Here is a 23,237-nt window from a genome sequence, read left to right as displayed (position 1 = left end):
GTACTGTCATATCACCCATGGCATCTCCTTTCTGCATCATATGTATCCCAAAACTCGCTACCTCATCCCTCAGCCTCATCAAAGATAGAGCTGTACATAGGGAATGTACACTCTTCCTACTCAAAGCATCAGCTACAACATTGGCTTTCCCTTCATGGTAGATGATTTCCATGTCATAATCGCGCCAATCGCTCCATCCACCTCCTCTGTCTCATGTTCAACTCCTTCTGCGTGAAGATGTACTTGAGACTCTTGTGATCAGAAAATACCTTAAAGATTGCTCCATAAAGGTAATGTCTCCAAATCTTGAGAGCAAACACCACCGCACCCAACTCCAGATCATGAGCAGGGTAGTTCTCCTCATAAGGCTTCAATTGCCTAGAAGCATAGGCAATCACTTTACCATTCTGCATCAACACACATCCCAGCCCATTCTTCGAGGCATCCGTATAAACCTCAAAGTTCTCGCTCCCTTCAGGCAATGCTAAGACAGGAGCTGTGGTCAAATCCTCCTTTAATGTTTGGAACGTCGTCTCACAACTCTCATCCCAATGAAACCTGTTCTCTTTCCTCATCAACGCTGTCATCGGTCTAGCTATCTTGGAGAAATCCTTCACGAACCGTCTGTAGTATCCAGCTAAACCCAAGAAACTCCTAACCTCAGCAACGTTCTTCGGTGCTTCCCACTTTGTCACTGCCTCAATCTTCGCCGGATCCACAGCTACCCCATCTTTAGAGATCACATGCCCCAGAAAAGCAACTTTCTCTAACCAGAACTCACACTTGGACAGCTTAGCATACAACTCATGATCCCTCAAAGTCTGCAACACGATCCTCAGATGCTCCTCATGCTCCTCCTTAGTCTTAGAGTAGACTAAGATATCATCGATAAACACCACTACAAACTGGTCCAAGAACTGTCTAAAAATTCTGTTCATCAAATCCATAAACACGCCGCGCATTAGACAACCCAAACGGCATCACCACATACTCATAATGGCCATACCTCGACGTGAAAGCTGTCTTTGGTATGTCCACCTCTCTAATCTTCACCTGATGGTACCCCGACCTCAAATCAATCTTAGAAAAGACTGTTGCACCGCTCAACTGATCAAACAGGTCATCTATCCTTGGCAAAGGATACTTGTTCTTTATCGTCACACGTTCGGCTCCACTGTAATCTATGCATAACCTCAAACTCCCATCTTTCTTCTTCACGAAAAGAATCGGTGCTCCCCCACGGCGATACACTTGGTCTAATGTATCCCTTCTCTATTAGATCATCCAACTGCTTCCTAAGTTCCTCCATCTCCTTAGGACCCATACGGTACGGTGCCTTAGAGATTGGCCCCGTCCCTGGCTTCAACTCAACGGTGAAATCTATCTCCCTCTTCGGTGGCAACCCCGGAATCTCCTCTGGAAAACATCTGCAAACTCTCCCACCATTGGTATCTCATCAACTGTCGGACTTTCTATCCGGTCATCTCTCACATGGCACAAGATCGGAGGACATCCCTTCCTCGATAAGACTTCAAGGTAATAAATGCAATCAACTTAACTTTGGGTTTGACTAGAAACCCACGATAAGACACACTAACGCCCTTAGGACCTCTTAAAGACACTTTCTTTTGATGACAGTCTATCTTAGCTTTATACTTTCCTAACCAATCCATCCCGACCATCATCTCAAAACCGTTAAAAGGAAACTCTAGTAAGTCTACCGGGAAATCAACTTGCCCAACTATCAAAGATACATCTATGAACAATCTCCCACACGATACGGACTCACCCGAAGGTATGAAAACTTGCTCACTAACAGACTCATATACTCTCAAACCCAACTGTTTGACATGACTCGAAGACACAAACGACTGAGAAGCCCCCGAATCAAACAAAACAAAGGTAGGAATACCATTAACAAGGAATGTACCGGTGATAACGTGCGCATCTTCCTCACCGCTTTCTTCTCCATCATGAATAACTTGCCCATTGGTCTTCCGCCCACCTCCCGGACAAGATCTTGGCCGAGGTGGTCGGCTTAGCACCCGACCCTTGATTGTTGTTGTTGTTCGTTGGTGGTTTCGGATAAGAATTACCGCCGTTGCGGTTGCCTCCACTCTGTAACTCGACTTCCCCGGTTTGGCCATGATCCAGTGGTCTGTTGCTCGCGAAGCTGCGCAGTCTCCCGGAAAGATCCTGGTGCACTTGTGCACTCATGTCTCTTGTAGCCTACACCACCACAAACTATAGCAGTCACTCCCCAACTATTACTCACACTTCCACGGCCACGCCCAAAGGAAGCCCCAAAGATCAACCCGGACCGGAAGAAAATCCGTTAGGCGATTGTGGTTGCCTTTCTTGTGATTCGATTGGCCACCACCCTCGCTCTCAGACTTCCTCTTCTCACCACCTAACCTCTCCTGAGCCATCTCCACCAACCTCTCAGCTCTCCCAGCTCTCTCATAAGCTTCCTTAACATCTGTAAGGATTCCCACGGGTAACTTATCCATAATCTTAGGGGTCAACCCCTCTCAAACCTCAATGCCGATTCTCCTCACTCAAACCCATATCCTCGGATACCTAGACTTCTCATTGAACGAAGATGTAGTACTCGGCCACGGACATCTCGGCGAGTCATCTTAAAACCATCAAACTCTTCTCTCATCTTACTCCTCACATGTTCCGGTACAAACTCCTTCCTCACAACCCTACGAAACTCCTCCCAAGGTATAGCAGGTAAGCCTTGGTTTGTATATATTTCCTTAGCACTCACTTTCACTGAATCCCATCACTTGCCTGCTGCCTCCCTCAGATAGAACGCAGCCTGTTCCACCATCATCTCATCAGGACAGTGAACCAAATCTAATATGTTCTCCATCTCTCTCAGCCAACTATCAAGAAGGTTAGGTTCCCCAACTCCCTTGTACTCTTTCGGGTTAAACCTCGCTATGTAAAGGCTGATTTTTGAATGGTCAACCTCCTTCTCCTTATCCTTATTCTTATCCTCATTCACTTTCTTTAGGGTCTCAGTAAGAGCATCCTGGTGCTCTAACATCTTAACGATGTCATCCACGGTCATAAGCTCAGCTCTCGCATACAAAGCAGTTCTCTTGGGCGGCATCTTGAAACTATACATATATAAGAAAGGGTAGATATGAACATACGTACTAAACTTCAAAACACGAAGACACGACACCCAGAACCTACTCGATCGAGTTCCCAAACCCACTCGATCGAGTAACTGGCTACTTGATCGAGTGCCCAACATACTCGATCGAGTACCCAAACATCGACCCTTAATGCCTTCGATCTCTTACCTACTCGATCGAGTATCTAGGCTACTCGATCGAGTGACCCCTACTCGATCGAGTACCCCTAGTTACTCGATCGAGTACCCAAAACACGATTCTGGACTCAAAATCGTCAAAAACCCACCCGATCGAGTCAGTCCCACTCGATCGAGTCACGCTAATACATAAAAGCTACCCGCATGTTACGTCATATGCTAACATGCTAAACTTATAAACCACATTATATCATAATATACATGCTACGCATCTTTTCTACCATCTACGAGATCATTTCATCATGTTATTAAATGCCACATTGTAAATCATCCAAAGATGTTATCATCTCATCAACAAATTCCCACATATCACCATTTTCTTTCACATGCTCAACTTCCTACTCCAACACCCAACAATTAACACATTTCACCACATTCTTACACAAGTTAACCAAACGCACATACGACTCGACAAACACTTCCCCCATGTGACCGGTTCAAAGTTGTAGGGCGACCCTGCGACTTCGGGACGTCTCCCAAGCCTTTGCACTAGCTCCTACAACTTTTACCCCGGGTTCATTTTAATTGACTCCCTATGTTCATTAGGTTCATTGGTTACAGGTTTCAGGATCGTCGCTCTGATACCATTTGTAACACCCCCATACTCCAAGTGCCTTACCAGGACCACTCAGGTATGAAGACATTACCATCTCGGTTACCCGAGGCAATGATAATCAAACAACAATGAAGAAACAACGTTTAATATAAATAGTTTAGCGAATAGTTACAATCCTCAAAACCAAACCAAAAGTACGATACATGATTTCAAACTGACTGTTCTAACTCGAAATGTAAATAAACTAAAGGCTACAAAATGGAAGACTCCTATCATCATGTCGTGGCATCCCACTATCCCAGTACTCATCTCAATACCGCTCAATATCTGCTCACCATCCCCGAATGGATCACCGCAGTTTTACAAAACAACACCGGTCGATACTAATCACACAATCAATATAAACAACAATGATAAGATAAAACAGACATGCTTAATCACACACACACACAACCCATCGATTCCAATCATCTCAATCGACCGATCCCACCGGACCACCGCCGATGGGGGACCGTAGCCGTACCCACCAAATCCCCGCTCCACATAGTGAGCGATAAACCCTGTCCATTAATGTGCACATCCCTTCTGTGGCGGGTTCCACAGAAGGCGAAACTAGGGCGTGAAGCCACTCCCGCAAGTGACCCCACTCAGCCGAGGCCACGCCTCGCGAACCATCAACAACGATCACAACCACAATCACAATACAATTACTATATAAAACAACCAAACACAATACATCAACCAATATCCCATTATGGGACTAATACGAGTAGAAATCCTACCCGGTATGCACACAATCGACGGTCTCTCTCCGAGTCAAAAGCCTCTTCTATGAACCCTCCTCCTATCATACAACACATAGAGACTACCACATCACACACTACACATAAAACCCCCAATCTCTAAATTAGGGTTTAACCAAATCGAAGGAAACACAATAAAAGGGTGCATAGATCTTACCCTCGACGCAAGGAACTCAACTGTACGAACAACGACAAGAACGACCGTCGAACTCCGGAATTGCTAAGAATGCGATTAAGAAGATGAACTTGTTTGCTTTCTCTCTTAAACAAGAATTTAGGTTTTGTAAAAGTGATTTAGAATAATGACGATGAAGCTTAAATACCTTAATCGCATAATTAAAAAAACCCGAGAAAACTCCTCGTAAACCGACACTCGATCGAGTACCCAAGGTACTCGATCGAGTACCCCTTACTCGATCGAGTGCCCCACTACTCGATCGAGTACCCAACAGTCGAAACTATTTTATTTCGCAACTTACCCTTACTCGACAGAGTAAGGCCTACTCGATAGAGTACCCCAAGACTTATAAATACGGAGTATTACAATAGGAACCACCTTAAGCATAAGAAAAAGGACCTGTCTCTCCAAGAACTAGTAGGACACATGAGGACCGAAGAGGCAAATCGCCTTAAAGACAAACCTGTTAGTCAACCCGTTAAAACTTCGTTGTCTGCTTTGTTAATGCTAATATGGTTGAGTCGGTGGTCCGTCTTATCTTGAAAGTTCAAGGGTAAGGGTAAGGCTAAGGTTGGTCGGGGGTAAGAACCAGGGTCAGGCTAAGAAGAATGGTCCAGGGAAGCATACCAAACCAGTTGCTAAGATTCGAAACCAAAGGGTCCCATTGTTTGCTACGTCGTGGGAAAACTGGTCACAAAGCCTACCAAAGGTGCCTTTGAAAAGAAAATCTGCTGAAGCTAATGTTCTTTGTGGATCGATGTCATTCTTCTTTGTGGTTGTGGAAGCTAATCTGGTGGGTAATGTTGCTTTGAATGGGTCTTGATATCTTGGTGCTTCTAGACACCTCTGTCTTTGATAAGGGGTTATTTGTCTTTGAGTTCGAGGAAGTAGCTGATGGGGAATGTGTCTACATGGGTAATTCTTCATCTGCAATCATCACAGGCAAAGGCAAGATCTTTCTCAAACTCACCTCGGGGAAAACACTTGCTCTCACCAATGTTTTATTTGTACCCTCATTACGTCGAAACCTCGTGTCTGGTGCCTTATTGAACAAAGCTGGTTTGAAACTTGTTTTTGAGGCTGACAAGGTTGTAATGTCGCGTAATGGGGAATTTGTGGGCAAGGGTTATCTTTCTGGGGGTCTTTTTGTATTGAACACTGATTCAGTTTTTAATAATAATGCATCTACTACCTTATATTCTTTGAGTCTATTGATGTTTGGCATGGTAGATTAGGTCATGTAAATGTTGACTATATTAAAAAACTTAGAACTATGAGTTTAATTCCAAGTTTGACGAGTCAAGAATTCTCTAAATGTGCTAGCTGTGTTGAGGCTAAATTCACAAAGAAACCTAGTAAACCAGTAACATCTAGGAATACGAGTCTTCTTGAGTTAATTCACACCGACCTAGCTGACTTCAAAAATGTGGCAAGTAGAGGTGGAAAGAATTATTATGTCACCTTTATAGACGACTGTTCAAGGTACACCCGTGTCTATCTGCTTAAGACTAAAGATGAAGCAGAACAATCGTTTATAAACTTTAAAAATGAAGTCGAAAATCAACTCGACAGAAAAATTAAAAGGGTAAGGTCTGATAGAGGTGGTGAGTATAAATCTAGTAATCTAGCCGACTTTTGTGCTGCTAACGGTTTAATACATGAGACTAGTCCACCTTACTTACCTCAGTCTAAAATAGAACCTTAAAAGAGATGATGAATGCTATGCTTTTAAGTTCTGGCCTATCTGACGATATGTGGGGGGAAGCAATTCTATCGGCTTGTCACATTCTTAACCGTGTACCTCATAAGAAACTTGACAAGACACCCTAAGAGATTTGGAAGGGCTATCCTCCTAACCTGAGTTACCTTAAGGTGTGGGGGTGTTTGGCTAAAGTAGGCTTACCTGACTTTAGGAGACCTACCGTTGGACCCAAGACCTATGATTGTGTTTTTATAGGTTATGCTCAAAATAGTTCTGCTTATAGATTCATGTCTTTAAGTGATCGTTCTATATCTGAAGCTAGAGCTGCTGTGTTTTTTGAGCATGTTTTTCCATTACAGAAGAATGTTGACTCACCTCTTAGTTTACCTATTACATCTGTTGATATCTCTTCACATGCTAGTAGTAGCTCTTCTATTGATCATGTTGTTGAACCTAGAAGGACCAAGAGACCTAGATGTCCAAAGAACTTTGGAGCTGATTTTGTTTCAACTTTGCTGTTTGAACATGGATACACTGTTTGTGCTAGTGATGAATTTGTTTCAGCTTTTTTAATAGAAGATGACCCAAAAACGTATAGTGAGGCAATGAAATCCATTGATGCTAATTTTTGGAAAGATGCTATTAAAAGTGAACTTGACTCTATTGTGTCAAATCAGACTTGGGAGTTGACTGATTTACCTAAAGGTAGTAAACCCATTACAAATAAATGGGTTTTTAAAAAGAAAATGAGACCTGACGGTACAATAGAGAGGTTCAAAGTTAGACTTGTAGTTAGAGGCTTTACACAAAAGAAGGGTATTGATTATTTTGATACTTACTCTCCTGTGACCAAAATTTCGACTATTAGGACTCTTGTCGCCTTAGCTGCTATTCATAACCTTATTATACATCAAATGGATGTTAAAACTGCTTTTTTGAATGGTGAACTAAGGGAAGAGATCTATATGTCTCAACCTGAAGGTTTTGTGATTGAGGGTCAAGAGAGTAAAGTGTGTAAACTGAACAAGTCACTCTATGGACTGAAACAAGCACCTAAACAGTGGTATGAGAAATTTAACAACACTTTGATAAGTAATGGCTATGTGGTTAACAATTCTGATTCATGTGTTTATTCAAAGGTAATAGAATCTGATTGTATGCTTATATGCCTTTATGTTGATGACATGTTAATACTTGGTAATAATTTAGAGGTGATAATTAGAACCAAAGAATTTTTGTCATCACAATTTGAGATGAAGGACTTAGGAGAAGCTGATGTTATCCTAGGAGTTAAGGTCATCCGAAACCCCAATGGAATCTGTCTAAGTCAATCTCATTATGTTGAAAAAGTGTTGAGAAAGTTTAACTGCTTTGATGATGTGCCTGCTAGAACACCATATGATCCTAGTGTAGCATTGTGTAAAAACTTGGGCAAGAGTGTTTCCCAAGAAGAGTATGCTAAAATCCTAGGTAGTGTGATGTTTTTAATGAACTGTACTCGACCAGATATTTCTTATGCAGTTAGTAGACTGAGTCGTTATACACATAACCCTAGCAATGAACACCGGAATGCTCTTCGTCGTTTACTAAAATACCTAAACGGAACAGTTGACTTATGTTTGCATTATAGTAAATTTCCTGCTGTGTTAGAGGGATATTGTGATGCGAACTGGGTTGCAGGTAACGATGAGATCTGTTCTACTAGTGGTTATGTCTTTACCATGGGTGGAGGTGCTATATCGTGGAAGTCTTCTAAACAGACTTGTATTGCACGCTCTACCATGGAATCGAGTTCATAGCTCTTGAGTTGGCGGGACAAGAGGCTGAATGGTTGAAAAACCTTTTAGCTGATATACCAGTGTGGGGCGGACGGCTAACACCGGTCTCTCTGCACTATGACTCGCAGGCTGCTATTGGTGTTGCAAAGAATAGTGTCTACAATTCAAAGAAGAGACACATTCGAATAAGGCACGCTGCAGTTAGACAACTCCAAGACAACGGAGTGATTGCTTTGGACTATGTGAAGTCCGAAAACAATCTTGCTGATCCCTTTACTAAAGGGTTGGCTAGGAGACTAGTCGTTGATACGTCGAGGGGAATGGGGCTTAAGTCCTTAGGTCAAGAGTGAGACTTGACTAGGTCTAAAGCTTCTATTCCTATGGCGTTGTATGATTCATAGCCTTAATGGTGGTGCTTTTGAGACGCACTTGATGGATCATACACCAGGTTGGACTTAGGTCCTTAATGACTCATATGAGAAGTGCTATTGAGAAGCACTTGAGTCACCTACGTAGGTGTAACGATCATTAGACTATGAGGAGTCTTCTGAACACATCTATTAGTACCGAGGTAAACGCATCACTCTAAAAGAGCGCGTTTCACTTTCGCGGAACGATCTTAATTCTGAAGGTATGATATGTGTTGTGGGGGGTATCGACCGAAGCTCAGCTAGGAATTCAAATCGCAAGATATTCTCTCGCTGTAAGTAAGTTGTTTCCTCATTTCACTAAAATGTCAATTCAAATCGAAAGATATTGATACCTAAGTATCCAATCCTTCCTTTACCCAGGAATTTCTTCTCTTTGCTTTTTCTTCGCCATCTGTGGGGGATTGTTGGAAATGATGGCTGTAAAAGCCAAGTTGCTTTGTCCAACTTTCCATTTGATATCCCACATCGGTGGATTAGCTAGGCCTCCTTGTGTTTATATTGTCTTTTGTCTATCACTAGCCAATTGTGTGGACCAAGGAGGCTTTTGTTGGGATTGTTGGGCCTGTGGGTTTGGGTCCAAACACACACACGCGCGCGTGCCGGCCCGGCCCGGCTCGAGCTCGAGCTCGGGCTCGGGTTTGGGTTTGGGTAGAGCACCTGCGGTGCGGGCCAAAGGCCCCCTTTTAATCTTTTTTGGGCTTGTGTGTAGTGGGCTGTCCACATTCAGTGTACTGGAAGTTGTAACAGTCAGTCAATGGAGACTATTAGTGGCGCGATTAAAGAGCTGTTAATGCTCCACTAATCACGTTTTGACTGCTGCTTTAGTGGAGCAGTTTTTGGCTCCGTTGTTGATCTATTTTATTATAAATAGATCAAGACTCTTCACTCCAGAACACACAAAAAACCAACACTCTCTTCTCTTCTTTCTCCTCTTCTCTGATTAGAATTTCTGGGTAATGATAATTATTTCCGTTCCAAGTCTCACAGTTACGAGTGGGCGAAACTGAGTGGAGACTGTAGTGTTATCCTTGGGGAACTACCGGCACTAGCTGATCGCCACCACGATCGTACCGGAATATAGTTTTCAAGGCAGTGGCTCCTTTACCACGGCACTACGAATCGGGTTATATCTTTTCTGTTTTCCTTGCTTTTCATTGTTACTGCATCGTTTACTCCAACAAAACCAAGTAACAAAGGTAAACAATTGAACTAATTAGAAATAAATTGCTAAGTAATTAGAGTTTGATTAAGGAAAGATTAGTGTTTGGTTATGGAAAGCTTAACATAAATTGGGAAATAATTAGTAGTTTAAGGTTATGTGTACAAGTGAGTTATGAGGGGTATATATAGTCTTTCATGAAATTAGGTCACAAATGAGGGGTAGGTGCTAAAACGCGTCCTTGATGCTCTGTGCCCGCGGCCCGTGTGGCTGCCGGCAGCGAGCCCTTTTTCCTTTGGACTTTTCTCGACTTCAAAATTTGGCTAAGTGTTGGATTTGTGTCTCTGCCGGTTGGCCGACCTACCTGTAGAAGACACTTCTTCTTTTCTTCTTCTTGAACTCTTTGCCGGGTCACCGGTACCTGTGCCGGCAATGCGCCTTGATGCGTGTCTTTTATATGATGTTTTACATCCCATTTTACACGCATTTCAGAGCTCATTCTTGTAGTTTATGCTATATTTCTCCCTATTTCCGTCTACTTCCGTATTTTGTACTTTATTGCAGAAATGTGAAGAATTCAACGGGAAATCAAGCCAAATCCGCCCCCGAGTAATCTGCATTGCAAAATGACGTAAAGGAACTGCTTAAGGAACGAGCTTGGTGCGCAATCCAAGGCCCAAAAGACAAGTCCACGAGTTAAAAGAAGTCAATTAGCGGCTTCAACCGATCGATCGATGACCACCTTGATCGATCGACCAATGCTCGGTTCCGAAGCTACTGTTTCTTTGAGGAGCGATCGATCGACCAGATATTACGATCGATCGACCAGATTTCATATGACGTGAATTGAAAGACCGTGAATCTTGAAGCCCGTGAAGTTTAGGTTTAGGAAATAAGATGTTGCGTTGATTTCTATATAACGTAACATAAAACCATCAGTTTAGATATCAAGTTTTTATCTAAGTTTCTATCACAATACAAGATTTTTCGCCTTTCGGTTTATTTCGAGTAACTAGGGTTTGGGTTATCGATTTTAGCATTGGAATTCTGCCTTTGTTCTCGATCTTTCTCTTAAATCTCGGTATTCATTCGGCTCTAGTTTCAGTTTGTTGTTTACTTTCATTATTAGTATAGAATTGATAGCTAGTGTCCCGAAAGCCAATTATCGTTTTATCATTATTGTTATTTACTTTAAGCATGAACTCAGTAATCATTATTAGCTTTGTTGTTGTTATTACTTTCATCATGAGTAGCTAATTCTATAGTGCTAGGATGTAGGCGATTTATGGCATAGGCGGCATTAGATTAGGGAAGGTCAATTTTTTCGCGTGTTGGTCGATCGATCGACCTTATCGGTCGATCGATCGACCTCGTAGGGTTTATATTCGTTTTAATTGAATTTAATCTTGTATTTAACGAATCGAATGCATGCGACCAGTTAGATACCTATTTCGTGGATCGACCCATTAGATCGAAAGGTAGGGGAGGTTATTAGACCATCAATTAAATCGACTAAATTGTGCTAAGATCGAAAGATAGGTATAGTTTAGACCGTTAGTCACTTTTCAGGACGAAAGTTAGTATTAGTGACATTAGGGACCTATAGCGAGATCGAGAGATGCTATTTGTTAAGAGTGGACCGAGAGGACCTCTTTATTTCCCGCCTTACCTGTGTTTGATTTAGACCGACTTAGTTTGCTGCCGCCGAAGCTATAATGACCCGACCATCCTAGTGCCCTTCTTTTATCTCTGTTTAAATCTTTTATTCAGTTCTTGTCTTTATTTACTATTAGCTGTAGACCAATTCAAATCAACCCCCATAATAGTTACCTCGATCAACATAAATCAACTAAAGTTTACAAATCGCCTCCTTGTGGTTCGACCACTTACCATTAGCCTAGGTTAGTCTTAATAGGAGATTATAAATTTTATCTTTGGTACTCACAATGACGGGTATCAAATTTTGGCGCCGCCGTTGGAGGCAATAGTCCTAACTTTAGTTGTTTTTATTTTTAGTCTTTCTTAGTTTAAGGGACATCCGTTCCTTAAACTTTTCTTATATTCTTTTTGTAGTTTCTTCTTATGCGCAGGTCACAGGGTGGAGAATTAGTACCGTTGAACCCTGAGCTTGAGAGATCCCTGCGCGAGTTGAGGCGAACACAAAGAGTACTACCGACAGAGGAAGAGCTGAGTACTCTGTCAAGCTATCACGAGAACGATCTGTTTGAAGAAGACCCACAGTCTTCACCCGTTTCCACTTCTTCAGCCGAGACAGTTACTTCTCCGGAAATTCCAGTCATGGCCGAGGAAGCAAGTATAGCTAGTTATTCCGAGCCGACAGCCGACAATTTATACAAGGGGTTCGAGTTACCGGGAGATGCCAGGAAATTCGAACCAAAGCCTGCTTACATCACTATGGTTGAGAGAAATCAGTTTGGGGGAGCTGCAAATGAAGATGCAGCAAGGCATATGGAGTCCTTTATTGACTACTGCTGCTCCATTCCCCCGCCAGCTGGCATGACTCAGGATCAAATCAAGGAAACCATGTTCATCTTCTCCCTTCGTGATGCTGCAAGGGAGTGGTATAGAGATTTGGACCGGACCGCTCAGGAGATCACTGATTGGAATACATTGGCATTGGCGTTCTACAAGAAGTACTTTTCTGCTTCAAGGACGATCGCTATTAGAGCTCAAATCACGGGCTTTAAACAAGGGCCAGATGAGAATTTCCATGAGGCATGGGTCCGATTCAAGAAGTTGGTGCGAACCATACAGCACCATGGGTTTGAAAAGTGGAGTTTGTGCAATCATTTTTACAATGGGTTGTACGACGATCAGAAGGCCATTTTGGATGCTGCTGCCAATGGAAGATTCGCTGAAAATCTGGGAGCAACCAAGGGGTGGAAGATCATTGACGATCTAGCTACCCACAAGGCCGAATATGGGAATTCGAGAGGGAACCAGAGGAGAGCTGCTGAATCCTCTTCTGTCGCTGCACTTGAGGCTCTCACCGCAAGATTTGACAAGTATGAGCTAGGAGGAGCTTCTAAGGGTGGGATATACCAAGTCAATGCTGTGTCGGACGGTCCCTTCGTCTGTGAAAGGTGTGGAGTTGAGGGCCATGTCTCGAAAAATTGCCCTAGCCCCTTTGAATCTTGTCTTTGCCTTTCAACACTATAGGCAGACAAACACCTACTACGAGCCAAGCCATCCAAACTTGAGTTGGAGGAGCCAAAATGTCCAAAATCCAACCCAACATCCGCAGCAGCAACAACCCTATGTGCCTCCTCATCAAAAGCAACAACAACAGATTTAAACCACCTTATGTGCCGCAAAGAACAACAATCGCAGACTCCGAGTTCTCCGAGCTTAAGAATCTGTTGCTAAAGGAGTCCCAAGCAAGAGAGGCCGGGATGAAGTTACTTGAGAGCCAAATTGCTCAACTGGCTAGTAAAAGTAACACTCGAGCTCCCGGACACTTACCCACTCAACCCGAACAAAAGGAGACCTTAAATGCCGTCACTTTGAGGAGCGGGTCCACCCTTGATGGTCCTGCAATGGTTGAGGATGCTGTTGAGAAAGATGAGCCGGAAACAAGTCAAGAGAAAGCTTCAACGAACAAATCAAAGAGAAAGACGTCACAGGGCATTTGATCGATCGATCAAGTACCTAGTCGATCGACTGACTCACGGGTTACAGGAGCTTCTGGAACTGTACATCTCAGTCGATCGACTGAGGACAGTGGTCGATCGACTGCGATCGCTGCTGATGCTGACGAATTTCGTCCTTTGATGCCAAATAATCTACGAGACCACTTGTTTCGGGGAACCACCGTCCCGAAAATTTTGAGGGCAGACCCGAAATCTTGATGGGTCGATCCCGGCTCCGTTCGATCCGATGACGGTCAATGGTTCTCATTTGAGGCGGTCGAGGAGGGGTCTAGCTTCAACAAAGAGAAGGTGACGGACTTTCGGCCCTAAGTCCAAGGATACCGGACACGCGACTTAGAAGAGAGGGCTAAGGTGCTCCTTACGACCCCATATCCGAGAGGCTCGTGCCGACCAAAGAACAGGTATCTTTCAGTAAGTTTGAGAAAGTTATCCGTAGTCTGAATGTGCAAGTCCCCTTCCTTGAGTTAGTTAACCAAGTGCCCGCATACACTAAATTTATGAAACAACTGTTGTCCAAAAAGCGGTCACTTGAAACAGTGCACACTGTCGCACTTACTAAGGAGTCTTGTTCTTATCTGTCTCACACTGCGCCCCATAAGTTAGAGGATCCGGGTAGCTTTTCCGTTCCTTGCAAAATAGGTACCTTCTCAATTGAGAAGGCATTGTGTGACTTAGGGGCCAGTATAAGCGTCATGCCCTTGAGTTTAGCTAGGAAACTCAAGTTGACCCGGTTTGCTATCACGGACATGACAGTTCGGATGGTGACCGATCTGCGGTCGAGCCTATAGGAGTCCTAGAGGACATACCCGTCCAGATAGGGAAGTTTTTCTTCCCTGTTGACTTTGTTGTCCTTGACATGCCTGAGGATGCCCATATACCGATCATCTTAGGTAGGCCATTTCTGCACACCGCTGGTGCGATTATTGACGCTCGGTTTAGGAACCTTAACCTTCAAAGTTGGGAAACATTCTATCGTCTTTGCCCAACCTGCTAAAAAAAGGATGCCATGTGGCCCGTAACTTGTAATACGGTTTACGAAAAGAAATCGTACTTTGTACTTCCCGATATGCCTATTTCTATTCCTGTTGTAACCCCTCCGCCCCTGCACGGAGCAAACCGGAGGACGATTTGTCTGTTTCTAATAATGCGAGAGCTGGTTTGGGAAGAGCAAGATGCAAGTTGTGCCACCAAAGAAGCCTATCATTCAAAGAGGAGGTCTTGGATGCCTAAGCTATGGGACCGATGAGGAAGTGGAAGATGAGCCAGCCAAGGTGAGATGGTCTGATTTGAATTCCGACGATTCCAAGGAAATCCTTGATTGGGGGAGATGACGAAGTCGATCACCGCGTTCTCCGATCGTCGAAGCTAAGAAGGGTGCAACTGATAACATGAGCACCTATGAGGCTACCTCTAGTAGCCAGAAGCCGGCGAAGTGGGCCATACCGTGGTCCTTCTTGATCAACTATTAGTTGATCAAGTGCGTTATAAACTTCATTCTATTTTTGTTAAGACGTTTTCTTTTCTGCTTTTGTGTGCGCGAAAACTTCGCTTTTATTCTTTTTACTTAGGATTTTTAAGTACTTTAGACTTCGTTCTGGGTTTTGCGCAATTTTGGGCGCGTATTATTGTGCTTTTGCAGGTATTTAGAGCTTATTAGCTCAAATCATTGAGCAATTACGAAGAAATAAGACACTGCAGCAGTGTTTTCAGTCGATCGACTGGCACCATTGGTCGATCGACTGAATTGCAGGTTTACAGGAGCTACTGTTCACGTCCACCTGGTCGATCGACTGATCCCCATGGTCGATCGACCACTGCTGCTGCTATATTCGTTCACGACCTCTCCCCTGCTGTGTTTGGTCGATATGCGGACCTAAGGGAGTCTTCTACTCCACTCTATTTTCCGTCGAATTATCTATTTCTTCGCTTGTCTCATTTGTGCACAATTTTTACGCTTCAAAATTGTTTTCTTCGGTCTTATGCGTGGTTTTTAATTGTCTTTTCAGGCCCTTATTGGTAGCATTGCTGGCTACTGAAACCTCCTAGCTCACGCTGGTATGGGGAGGTTTCCTTTGCTGCGCTTAAAGTCTTGTGAGTTCCATATCTTTCCTTTGTATCTTGCTTATTTATTTTCTCGCAAATTCCCACTTCTCTTTTCTTCACTATATGATTTTGCACAATGGGGACATTGTGCGATTTGGTTTGGGGAAGGGTTTTGCGTCGCATATCATTTGCTTGCATTCACGTTTATATTATGTTTTTGCATTGTTGTTTCTTTATTCATATTTACACAAAATTCAAAAAAAAAAAAAATTGATAAAATTTCAAAATTTCAAAAACGCACGTTTATTTTAGCATATAGGTCGAGTCGGAACGGTAGTATTTCTATGATGATTTTGCATTTTGCACCTGTTTCGCCTGAGCCTTGCTAGATTAACATGTTATTAGTAGAATCGTAAATGCATATCTACGAGTTTTCATTACATTCTTGCTGAACTTGAGACTTGACTTAGAAAATTGGCAACCTACATCATATTTCTGAGTTTTAGAGCCTATAACTGGTGACATTCATGACCAGTTCATTTAGGAATGTGAGTAGTACTCCTTATGAGACATGTTTCCTTAATTTGCATGAATATGAATTTGATCTACTTAACACCTGTATGCATTCGGTTTGTGGTTTGTTGACACATGTGGTAGAGGTTTCCCTTTTCTCATTTTACCCATAAGCTTCACACTGCCAAAAATATCCTTTTTGTCCCATTTACTACATCCTACATTTAGTTTGTCCTTGTCAAGCTAGTAGTCCGTGTTTTCGGGATTGTCACTACGTTTTTGGTAGCATATGCTCTTATGAGATTTTGTTGGGAGAATGAAAAGGTGGAAAGAAAAAAGTAAAAAAAAAAAAAAAAAAAAATGAGTTCGGTACTGTAGTAGACGGTCGATCGACTGCTCCTTTTGGTCGATCGACTGAAGTCCGAAAGAAAAGAAAAAAAAAAGAGAAAAAAAATCAATTCGCATGTTTCAAGCCCTTATTTCATTGGCGATTTTTGCTCCCATCTTACATTTATATCTTATGGGGAGTTTATTGATTTGAATAGTTTGGAGACTGTGAGATTTGTGCTTGATATAGCACCGTTTCGTTGTTTATGAGCAAGAAGTTGGATGTTGCCATTTGGTTCCGTTTTGGTACTAGCTTGATCACCTGTACCTCCACTCTACCATAAATGTTTTGCCTCTTCTTACCCATACCTCACATATCCCATATATACCTCGGCATGTGTCATTGGTCATCTGTTCGGTTGGAATGCGTATGTACGGTTATAGAGATCATTTTCATATTTTATTGCTGGCATGTTTTCATAGGTCGTAGTTAGGTGAGAGTCACTACAAAATTAATTCTTTCTATCTTACATATATTCACCTGTACTTATTGAGTGATTTGAGCGACCCGTGAGAGTCCAATTTGATAAGTCTCTACAGTTGACGGTTCAGCAGTCTTTGACGGCTTCATAACTCGTTTGCATGATTCACATTACTAATTGATTGTTGGTTGTGCATTAAATTGGTTTAGGCCTTACAGTTTGCATTTCGCTCTGAGACTGAACTCGTTCCATTAGGTTATTAGATCGAGTCTAGTTCTTGTTTGGGGACAAGCAAGGTTTGGTTTGGGGAGATTTGATGCGTGTCTTTTATATGATGTTTTACATCCCATTTTACACGCATTTCAGAGCTCATTCTTGTAGTTTATGCTATATTTCTCCCTATTTCCGTCTACTTCCGTATTTTGTACTTTATTGCAGAAATGTGAAGAATTCAACGGGAAATCAAGCCAAATCCGCCCCCGAGTAATCTGCATTGCAAAATGACGTAAAGGAACTGCTTAAGAAACGAGCTTGGTGCGCAATCCAAGGCCCAAAAGACAAGTCCACGAGTTAAAAGAAGTCAATTAGCAGCTCAGCCAGTCGATCGACGACCACCTTCAGTCGATCGACCAATGCTCGGGTTCCGTTAAGCTCTTGTTTCTTGAGGAGCATCGATCGACCAAGATACTACGGTCGATCGACCATATTTCACTAGCGTGAATTGAAAGACCGTGAATCTTGAAGCCCGTGAAGTTTAGGTTTAGGAAATAAGATGTTGCGTTGATTTCTATATAACGTAACATAAAACCATCAGTTTAGATATCAAGTTTTTATCTAAGTTTCTATCACAATACAGTACTTTCAGTTTCGGTTTATTTCGAGTAACTAGGGTTTGGGTTATCGATTTTAGCATTGGAATTCTGCCTTTGTTCTCAATCTTTCTCTTAAACCTCGGTATTCATTCTGCTCTAGTTTCAGTTTGTTGTTTACTTTCATTATTAGTATAGAATTGATAGCTAGTGTCCCGAAAGCCAATTATCGTTTTATCATTATTGTTATTTACTTTAATCATTATTAGCTTTGTTGTTGTTATTACTTTCATCATGAGTAGCTAATTCTATAGTGCTAGGATATAGGCGATTTATGGCATAGGCGGCATTAGATTAGGGAAGGCTGTTTCGCGTGTTGGTCGATCGACTGACCTTATCAGTCGATCGACTGACCTCGTAGGGTTTATATTCGTTTTAATTGAATTTAATCTTGTATTTAACGAATCGAATGCATGCGACCAGTTAGATACCTATTTCGTGACTGACCCATTAGATCGAAAGGTAGGGGAGGTTATTAGACCATCAATTAAATCGACTAAATTGTGCTAAGATCGAAAGATAGGTATAGTTTAGACCGTTAGTCACTTTTCAGGACGAAAGTTAGTATTAGTGACATTAGGGACCTATAGCGAGATCGAGAGATGCTATTTGTTAAGAGTGGACCGAGAGGACCTCTTTATTTCCCGCCTTACCTGTGTTTGATTTAGACCGACTTAGTTTGCTGCCGCCGAAGCTATAATGACCCGACCATCCTAGTGCCCTTCTTTTATCTGTTTAAATCTTTTATTCAGTTTACTGTCTTTATTTACTATTAGCTGTACACCAACTCAAATCAACCCCCACAATAGTTACCTCGGATTGAGCATAAATCAACTAAAGTTTACAACTGCCTCCTTGTGGTTCGACCCTGTTACCACTAGCCTAGGTTAGTCTTAATAGGAGATTATAAATTTTATCTTTGGTACTCACAACGACGGGTATCAAATTTTGGCGCCGTTGCCGGGGAGGCAATAGTCCTAACTTTAGTTGTTTTTATTTTTAGTCTTTCTTAGTTTAAGGGACATCCGTTCCTTAAACTTTTCTTATATTCTTTTTGTAGTTTCTTCTTATGCGCAGGTCACAGGGTGGAGAATTAGTACCGTTGAACCCTGAGCTTGAGAGATCCTTACGCGAGTTGAGGCGAACACAAAGAGTATTACCGACAGAGGAAGAGCTGAGTACTCTGTCAAGCTATCACGAGAACGATCTGTTCGAAGAAGACCCACAGTCTTCACCCGTTTCCACTTCTTCAGCCGAGACAGTTACTTCTCCGGAAATTCCAGTCATGGCCGAGGAAGCAAGTATAGCTAGTTATTCCGAGCCGACAGCCGACAATTTATACAAGGGGTTCGAGTTCACGGAGATGCCAGAAATTCGAACCAAAGCCTGCTTACATCACTATGGTTGAGAGAAATCAGTTTGGGGGAGCTGCAAATGAAGATGCAGCAAGGCATATGGAGACCTTTATTGACTACTGCTGCTCCATTCCCCCGCCAGCTGGCATGACTCAGGATCAAATCAAGGAAACCATGTTCATCTTCTCCCTTCGTGATGCTGCAAGGGAGTGGTATAGAGATTTGGACCGGACCGCTCAGGAGATCACTGATTGGAATACATTGGCATTGGCGTTCTACAAGAAGTACTTCTCTGCTTCAAGGACGATCGCTATTAGAGCTCAAATCACGGGCTTTAAACAAGGGCCAGATGAGAATTTCCATGAGGCATGGGTCCGATTCAAGAAGTTGGTGCGAACCATACCGCACCATGGGTTTGAAAAGTGGAGTTTGTGCAATCATTTTTACAATGGGTTGTACGACGATCAGAGGGCCATTTTGGATGTTGCTGCCAATGGAAGATTCGCTGAAAATCTGGGAGCAACCAAGGGGTGGAAGATCATTGACGATCTAGCTACCCACAAGGCCGAATATGGGAATTCGAGAGGGAACCAGAGGAGAGCTGCTGAATCCTCTTCTGTCGCTGCACTTGAGGCTCTCACCGCAAGATTTGACAAGTATGAGCTAGGAGGAGCTTCTAAGGGTGGGATATACCAAGTCAATGCTGTGTCGGACGGTCCCTTCGTCTGTGAAAGGTGTGGAGTTGAGGGCCATGTCTCGAAAAATTGCCCTAGCCCCTTTGAATCTTGTGCTGCCTTTCAACACTATAGGCAGACAAACACCTACTACGAGCCAAGCCATCCAAACTTGAGTTGGAGGAGCCAAAATGTCCAAAATCCAACCCAACATCCGCAGCAGCAACAACCCTATGTGCCTCCTCATCAAAAGCAACAACAAGCATTTAAACCACCTTATGTGCCGCAAAAACAACAATCGCAGACTCGAGTTCTCCGAGCTTAAGAATCTGTTGCTAAAGGAGTCCCAAGCAAGAGAGGCCGGGATGAAGTTACTTGAGAGCCAAATTGCTCAACTGGCTAGTAAAAGTAACACTCGAGCTCCCGGACACTTACCCACTCAACCCGAACAAAAGGAGACCCTAAATGCCATCACTTTGAGGAGCGGGTCCACCCTTGATGGTCCTGCAATGGTTGAGGATGCTGTTGAGAAAGATGAGCCGGAAACAAGTCAAGAGAAAGCTTCAACGAACAAATCAAAGAGAAAGACGTCACAGGCATTTCGATCGATTGATCAAGTACCTAGTCGATCGACCGACTCACGGGTTACAGGAGCTTCGAATCAGTACATCTCGCCGATCGATCGAGGACAAAGTGGTCGATCGACGCGATCGGCTATGATCTTGACGAATTTCGTCCCTTGATGCCAAATAATCTACGAGACCACTTGTTTCGGGAACCACCGTCCCGAAAATTTTGAGGGCGACCCGAGTCTTGATTGGTCGATCCCGCTCCGGTTCGATCCGATGACGGTCAATGGTTCTCATTTGAGGCGGTCTGAGGAGGGGTCTAGCTTCAACAAAGAGAAGGTGACGGACTTTCAGCCTAAGTCCAAGGATACCGGCACACGCGACTTAGAAGAGAGGGCTAAGGTGCTCCTTACAGCCCCATATCCAGAGAGGCTCGTGCCGACCAAAGAACAGGTATCTTTCAGTAAGTTTGAGAAAGTTATCCGTAGTCTGAATGTGCAAGTCCCCTTCCTTGAGTTAGTTAACCAAGTGCCCGCATACACTAAATTTATGAAACAACTGTTGTCCAAAAAGCGGTCACTTGAAACAGTGCACACTGTCGCACTTACTAAGGAGTCTTGTTCTTATCTGTCTCACACTGCGCCCCATAAGTTAGAGGATCCGGGTAGCTTTTCCGTTCCTTGCAAAATAGGTACCTTCTCAATTGAGAAGGCATTGTGTGACTTAGGGGCCAGTATAAGCGTCATGCCCTTGAGTTTAGCTAGGAAACTCAAGTTGACCCGGTTTGCTATCACAGACATGACAGTTCAGATGGCTGACCGATCTGCGGTCGAGCCTATAGGAGTCCTAGAGGACATACCCGTCCAAATAGGGAAGTTTTTCTTCCCTGTTGACTTTGTTGTCCTTGACATGCCTGAGGATGCCCATATACCGATCATCTTAGGTAGGCCATTTCTGCACACTGCTGGTGCAGTTATTGACGTCGGTTTAGGAACCTTAACCTTCAAAGTTGGGAAACATTCTATCGTCTTTGCCCAACCTGCTAAAAAGAAGGATGCCATGTGGCCCGTAACTTGTAATACGGTTTCTGAAAAGAAATCGTACTTTGTACTTCCCGATATGCCTATTTCTATTCCTGTTGTAACCCCTCCGCCCCAGACCGGGAGCAAACTGGAGGACGATTTGTCTGTTTCTAATAATGCAGGAGCTGGTTTGGGGAAGAGCAAGATGCAAGTTGTGCCAGCTGTAAAGAAGCCTATCATTCAAAGAGGAGGTCTTGGATGCCTAAGCTATGGGACCGATGAGGAAGTGGAAGATGAGCCAGCCAAGGTGAGATGGTCTGATTTGAATTCCGACGATTCCAAGGAAATCCTTGATTGGGGGAGATGACGAAGCTGATCAGCTGCGTTCTCCGACTGTCGAAGCTAAGAAGGGTGCAACTGATAACATGAGCACCTATGAGGCTACCTCTAGTAGCCAGAAGCCGGCGAAGTGGGCCATACCGTGGTCCTTCTTGATCAACTATTAGTTGATCAGGCTCATTACAACTTCATTCTTTTTGCTTTGTTAAGACATTTTTATTGCTTTTGTGTGCGCGAAACTTCGCTTTTATTCTTTTTGCTTAGGATTTTTAAGTACTTTAGACTTCGTTCTGGGTTTTTGCGCAATTTTGGCGCGTATTATTGTGCTTTTGCAGGCATTTAGAGCTTATTAGCTCAAATCATTGAGCAATTACGAAGAAATAAGACACTGCAGCAGTGTTTTCAGTCAATCGACTGGCACCATTGGTCGATCGACTGAATTGCAGGTTTACAGGAGCTACTGTTCACGTCCACCTGGTCGATCGACTGATCCCCATGGTCGATCGACCACTGCTGCTGCTATATTCATTCACGACCTCTCCCCTGCTGTGTTTGGTCGATATGCGGACCTAAGGGAGTCTTCTACTCCACTCTATTTTCCGTCGAATTATCTATTTCTTCGCTTGTCTCATTTGTGCACAATTTTTACGCTTCAAAATTGTTTTCTTCGGTCTTATGCGTGGTTTTTAATTGTCTTTTCAGGCCCTTATTGGTAGCACTGCTGGCTACTGAAACCTCCTAGCTCACGCTGGTTTGGGGAGGTTTCCTTTGCTGCGCTTAAAGTTTTGTGAGTTCCATATCTTTCCTTTGTATCTTGCTTATTTATTTTCTCGCAAATTCCCACTTCTCTTTTCTTCACTATATGATTTTGCACAATGGGGACATTGTGCGATTTGGTTTGGGGAAGGGTTTTGCGTCGCATATCATTTGCTTGCATTCACGTTTATATTATGTTTTTGCATTGTTGTTTCTTTATTCATATTTACACAAAATTCAAAAAAAAAAAAAAAAAAAAAAATTTGATAAAATTTCAAAATTTCAAAAACGCACGTTTATTTTAGCATATAGGTCGAGTCGGAACGGTAGTATTTCTATGATGATTTTGCATTTTGCACCTGTTTCGCCTGAGCCTTGCTAGATTAACATGTTATTAGTAGAATCGTAAATGCATATCTACGAGTTTTCGTTACATTCTTGCTGAACTTGAGACTTGACTTAGAAAATTGGCAACCTACATCATATTTCTGAGTTTTAGAGCCTATAACTGGTGACATTCATGACCAGTTCATTTAGGAATGTGAGTAGTACTCCTTATGAGACATGTTTCCTTAATTTGCATGAATATGAATTTGATCTACTTAATACCTGTATGCATTCGGTTTGTGGTTTGTTGACACATGTGGTAGAGGTTCCCCTTTTC

The 23,237-nt window shown here is 43.0% G+C and overlaps 1 long non-coding RNA gene across 2 annotated transcripts in view; it reads left to right on the top strand.

The window, feature by feature from the left end:
- Positions 1-23,237, top strand: part of LOC141652392 (uncharacterized) — a 278,323-nt gene that overhangs the window by 136,683 nt on the left and 118,403 nt on the right. The gene's annotated exons all lie outside the window — the stretch shown is intronic.

This window comes from Silene latifolia, chromosome 4 (assembly GCF_048544455.1).
Source record: "Silene latifolia isolate original U9 population chromosome 4, ASM4854445v1, whole genome shotgun sequence".
Taxonomy (NCBI): Eukaryota; Viridiplantae; Streptophyta; class Magnoliopsida; order Caryophyllales; family Caryophyllaceae; genus Silene; species Silene latifolia.
The sequence above is the reverse complement of the archived record's forward strand: the minus strand, read 5'-3'. Positions and strand labels throughout refer to the sequence as shown.